Source organism: Staurois parvus, unplaced genomic scaffold, assembly GCF_062004578.1.
Source record: "Staurois parvus isolate SC_StPar_1 unplaced genomic scaffold, SC_StPar_1.0 ptg000668l, whole genome shotgun sequence".
Taxonomy (NCBI): Eukaryota; Metazoa; Chordata; class Amphibia; order Anura; family Ranidae; genus Staurois; species Staurois parvus.
The window spans coordinates 6,230,853-6,236,852 of record NW_028318464.1 but is presented as its reverse complement, the minus strand read 5'-3'; positions in this window follow the sequence as shown (position 1 = coordinate 6,236,852).

Here is a 6,000-nt window from a genome sequence, read left to right as displayed (position 1 = left end):
AAAGCTTTTCTAAAGGAAATTTTTGAAAAATTAAAATAGTAAACATCTTACACTTACCTGCTCTGTGCCCCGAACCTCCTCTTCAGGAGTCCCCGCTGACACTGTCTGCTCCTTCTCTTCCCCATCTGGCTCCAAACAAACTGCTTGTTGTGTGGGCAGACATGCGGATTCGATCCTAAACCAGGCTGTGTGCCTTAGCTCAAACCTCGCCCCTCATTCCTTCCTGACAGAATTTAATTGCCAGCAGCAGGAGCCAATGGCTCCCTCTGCTGCCTAAGTCTCTGTGAGTAGAGGTAGAGAGGAGCAAAGAGACGAAGCCATGTACAGAGCCAGATTGATTAAGGACTCAGGTAAGTATTTAACAGTGTGGGGCAGCACAGCAAGTTGTGAAATTTTTTTTACTTTAATGTAGGGGATGCATTAAGATAAAAAATGTTTTAGTTTTAGAACCACTTTAAAGGTTCATTTACATCTAGGGGACCAGAAAAAAACAGTTTTATTGTACCTACCTGCTGCAAGACCTGTCCTGGCAGATTATTCTGTAATATGATCTGGTGACACTATCATCCCTGCATTGAGTATGAGGATGCCAAGGAATAGTCTACCGCTGAAACTTAACGGCACACCATCTGCCAGGAAGTGAGCATCTGGTAAGAAAAAAAGTCTAAAAAATGTAAATGAATGCAGCCATCACATTTAAGGTTTGGTAAAGAGCAAAATACACCATTTTTGGGTTTAACATCACATCAGCATCTACCAGTATCTTAAAGATCAGTTTTGAGGGGGCTGACTTTTTGATATATATAAAACTACAATTAGATGCATTTCCTTATGCAGTTATGAGAATGCAACATTGTTCACCATAGAAGTCCTTTAATCCCATACATTTTTCAAGGACAACTAAAGGCTCCTGTATGACAGGCTAAACAAGTACCCAATCCTGTTACTATGTGATGCACATATGCAATGCATTTTTTTTGCTGAAAACTGTACAGGTGAATGTATACCCTGCTAACAGTAGACAAATGTTAGTGGATTTCAGTGCACTGCGATGCGTCATTCCCCCTTTTGCCTAATCCCATGGCACATCCCCGTCCCAAACTAATATTTGGCTTTGTGCTTTACTCATAGATTTAATTACAGTCTCCAGCTTTAATAATTAGATGTTATTTACATGCTTGTGGCTTTGTTACGGAGCCCTGCAGAGTGAAGATACCTTTATAAAAATGCATGTTGATATAAACTGAATTTAGATTATTAGTACAAGCTGTAAGGAAGTCGTCCATTTACAGAGACAAAAACAAAATAACTAGCGGGTGGCAAATATTTGTTGTTTATGGAAGGTGGGTTTATCCACACTAACCAATAATAAGTCCTGGTTGTAATGAATGATTTGAAATCATGGAAGATTAAATGTAATTGGATACTTCTCTTATTTGCTTCCTTGTGGTCTTCTGAATATACCATTGAAAGCATTTTATTCTATCTATTCGACAAATTAAAAAAAAAAAAAAGTACTGTTCATCCAGCCAGAAATCTTGTACTATTATACAGTATGGCCCTGCTGGGACTCTGTTGGAAGCTGCTTAGTCGTAAAAGTAAGCAATTTTAAGATAGGTCCACGCAAAGTGATATTTAAGTTATTAATGGGGGCTCCTGTCTCCTGAGTGGAGTTCAGATCTAGTCAGCTCTCCTTACATAAGATTTGTGAACACCTGCACAATCAGTTGATGCTAGTAACATACAAAATGTGGACTCAGGACTGGAAGATTTATTTCACCCAAAACTCTACAAAGCCCTTGGGCTCCAGGAGCCAAACCAGGATTTACAAATTCTGTATAAAGACAAAAAGTCAGTTTTCTCCCTATTAGACAAACATCTGAGACCCTATCACCCTTTATGGGTGAGAACCCCTAGGTGACACCAGTGCCTCTGGACACCTTGATGTGGTGCTGTCCCGTCACAAAGTGTAGCACCTTTTCCATAGCGTTCCTGTTCAATATACCTCATCTGAAGAGCTGGGCTTTTCTGTGTGACATAAATTGCCACACGGGGATATTTGGATAAGGGGCACTGGATAACTTGTTGACTTTAAGGAATACACTGATTCTGGCTAGACTGCTTTTAAACTCAGACCTGTCTGTTTAGGTGTCTTGGAAAGGAATCTTGGAGGTTAATCATGGGGGGTTATTTACTAAAACTGGAGAGTGAAAAATCTGGTGTAGCTGTGCATGTTAACCAATCAACTTCTAACTTAAGCTTGTTCAATTAAGCTTTGACAAAAAAACTGAAAGCTGATTAGTTTGTTGACAGCTACACCAGATTTTGCACTCTCCAGCTTTAGTAAATCAACTCCAATGTGCCACAACATAAAAGATACAGACAACAAAAAGTTTAAAGTCAATGAAGAATAAGTCAATGTGTTTATAGGGCAAAGTACTCTCTTTATGAGGGCTAAGAATGCTACTCATGTACTCAATAAATGTACTCAATGTACATAGGCTCATTGAAATCTGAATAAAATTAATTATGATGTACTGAAACTTCCAACCACTGGCTTCAAGAGGCATTCTTTCCAGAAGTGGGTCATCATTGTTTTCAGATCTTCCACAAAGTTTATCATACCCCAGGCAAAGAGCATGAATGAAACTGTATAAATACTGATCTGTGTCCTAGATGTAGTAGAGGTCCAGTGGACTTTATTCATATGAAATGAAGGTGTCCAAAACTCCATAGATATTACTTACCAGGTAATATTACCATTAAACCTAAAATACGTCTTATTAACATGTTTGATAATTCTACTATGCCCGATGAGGCAGTGGCCCCTATCACTAGACTGCTTTACATGTGCAAATATTAGTTGCATAAAAATGGATGTCCCCTAGCCCCCTTCACAGTAACATAAAATAAAAAAACAAGTCAACATTATAATCTCCCAAGAAAAACTAATATATCAGCAAAGTAATTGTATAACAAAATTCAAAAACTTTTGGAACTCCTGGCTGGCAACACCCAGACTAGCTCCGTTCCATTTGATTGCAGATACGTTACTCTCTTTATGAGCGTTGTACAATGTTCATATCAACATACAGGGGCAAGCATACTGTGCTCTTAGATATTAGGGAAGCAGATTCAAGTCAACTTGTGCAGGTTTAGTTTCCAATTTATTGTATACATACATGCTCACACAGTGTATACTTTTATTTGGAACAACTTTCCACCTTAACCCCAAGTTGCAAAGTGTCAATGTCCGTATACTTGCAGACTGTAACAAATGTCTTGTTTGATGAATGCCACTGCATGATCAATAAAATTGGTTTAGTTTTATTTGTCTTTTTACGCACTGATCGTGCTCAAAAAAGATCTGATTTAAAAAGAAATAATAATTGTTTTCATAATACATTTTTAGCACTACCCCCTTAGGAGTTGCTGCGGATTTGGGTCCCCCTATAGTCGTGCACAGCCAGGCAGCATGCATTTTCCACAGACTTGCATTCCAGAGACAGTAAACAGTCCTTGAGATTGTTTGGGTTTTTTTTTTATTTTATCAGGAGTAATAAACTTGAATGGGGTTGAGGGATGCATGGGATGCCCAAAAACAGTAAACTGAGGTCAACATCCTGGCAACTATATACAAGTGCTCAGAAGGGTTCTCTCTTCTTGGAGAGCTATCCAGCCTCTCCTAATGTACCACCTCAGACCCCTGATGAAATCCCTTCTTCATCCAGCTGCCTGAGGGAATACCTGGTCAAGAGGACCCAGAATCTGCCTCCTTAAGACCAGCAGTCCCAGATGGGGGCAAGTCAGGTTTCCAACCCGAATATCCTTTCCCCTTATCTGGCCCAGGGGGTGTGGGATTACTCACTCAGTCTCTCCTGCAAGCTTGTTGGTTGGGGGCTGCCTTCAGGCCTTATGCTAGGCTGGCTCCTTCCCTCCTTCCCAGGCTGTCCTCTCTCAGGAGACAGTGAAGCTGACAGATTGTCCCTTCCAGCTCCTACACCTGTAGATAGGCCCCTCTCCTAGACCCCTCCCAGGCTCCACACACCACTCCAGCTCCTGCTCACTCCATCTTCCACCCAAACTCTCCTGCTACTGAGCAGGCTTGATCACTTTTAAGGGCTGTCCTGATCCCATGCCAAGCCTCCCACCCACTGAATTCTGGAGACTTCTCAGAGTATCTAGATCAGGGGGAGGTTCCAGAGAGCTGATCTGTAGAGCCTCTCAGCCCTGACCCAAATTTGACCCCTCTGGCTATTTCTCCCTAGCTGCTACTCAGCTCCAGCTAAAAAAAAATTAACTTAGCTCCCCCTAGCTACCTAGGAGGATGCGACACATTTATTGACCCAAGTCCTAACTTTGTCATTATACATACCATGCTGTGCCCCTTATCAATATCATAACATCGAGTCAGCACAAATTGCCCTCTGTGAAAGGGACTCTTGGAATCCCCTAAATGCCATAAATGATTGCCTTCATTCATTTAAGGTTTAATGTATTTTTAGGAAATGGTGCTAAGATCAAGCTGCCAGCCCAGAGTTCACCATTAGAGCCCCCAAAATGCATTGGCCTTTTATACTGAAGGCAACAAAAAAATAAAATTGATCTGGGCAAAAAATTTGGAGCTGGCCCTTTCTACCTTTCTATTACTGTCGAAAACATTGGCATTAAGTTCCATATTATGTGCTTGCTAGTTGACCTTCAGTGAATATTAAAGGACACTAAAGCAACAAGTCGTAACTAATTTACAACATTCTCATTATTTCTGGTGGCAACAAATCAGTAGTAAAGCAAATGTTTCCACCATCTTCATGTTAGCTGGCTGGAAACACATAAAATTGCAGATTGCACGTAGAGGAGTAAAACAGTCCAGAATATGCCCTTGACATATTTCAGTTCATAACCAAACAGGATTTTTTTTTGTGCCAAGACTCTCTACAGGACTGGAGTAATATTAATAAACACATTCACACAATGCAGTTTATTATTATCCTCTGCTGATTCTTATATTGCTAATCATTGCAGTTAGATTAGTGCTAGCTAGGTGGGACAACCTGTTGAAGGTTAATTTCATTTGGCAGATCACTAGTGCAACATGAATCGTACTTGCAGCTGTGCTATCAGTTTTGCCATAGAGTAAAGGTTGCAATTACCCTTGTTCATTAGGATAATTAGTATTTGTATAGCATGCTTAATCCAAAGTTTATCACCAAGTGCCATGGGAGCCCAGCTGTCTTTCACTTATGTGCGTATGTATCAGTTTATGCATACATATGATAATGACTGTGTAATTAAACTTTCTCAATGGCAGGGCTACACATATGATTCTTATCTGCAATATTTTAAACAGCATCTAAAGAAAAAAAAAACGCTCTTTCATGGTAGGAGCTGTTGAGTGATTCTCATGGTACTGATGCTAAGTACTTAGGTTGGGGCTCCAGGGTGATTTATTCACTTGTTAGCAGGAAATTTAGAGACCCTGTCATAACACTATTTATTTCAATAAAAATCTTCCCACAAGATTATATGTAAATGTAATGTATTTTATGCATGCCATTTGATGTATTTTATGCGTGCCAAGAGACTGCAACTGGGCACTGCTATTCAGGATGTGATGTCAGCAGCTCCAGCAGACTCAGGGTGGAGCCCTAAAGTGTTGCCCTTCACTCTTCACTGGAAAGGTACATAAAAGGTTACTAGTGAATAGAGTGCTGCAGGAGCTAGGCCAGCACAGAGAGTAATTAGACATTTCCAGAAGAGGAGTGAACTATGGCGTACAAGGAGGAAGAGGCTGTGCTATGAAAACTGGCTTCTTCTGCAGCACTCAAGAAGGTTTAGGGTTAAGGAGTCATGCATGAGCACTACATGGACTACACAGTCTACATTGCCAGTGCTAATAAATATACTGTGATGGGGGCTCTGAGTGAAAATAGTTTAGCACTGAGTCTTGGGTGGGGGGGCGGGGGTTAAGCTCTGCTCAGGGATGGGCTTTAAGAACTT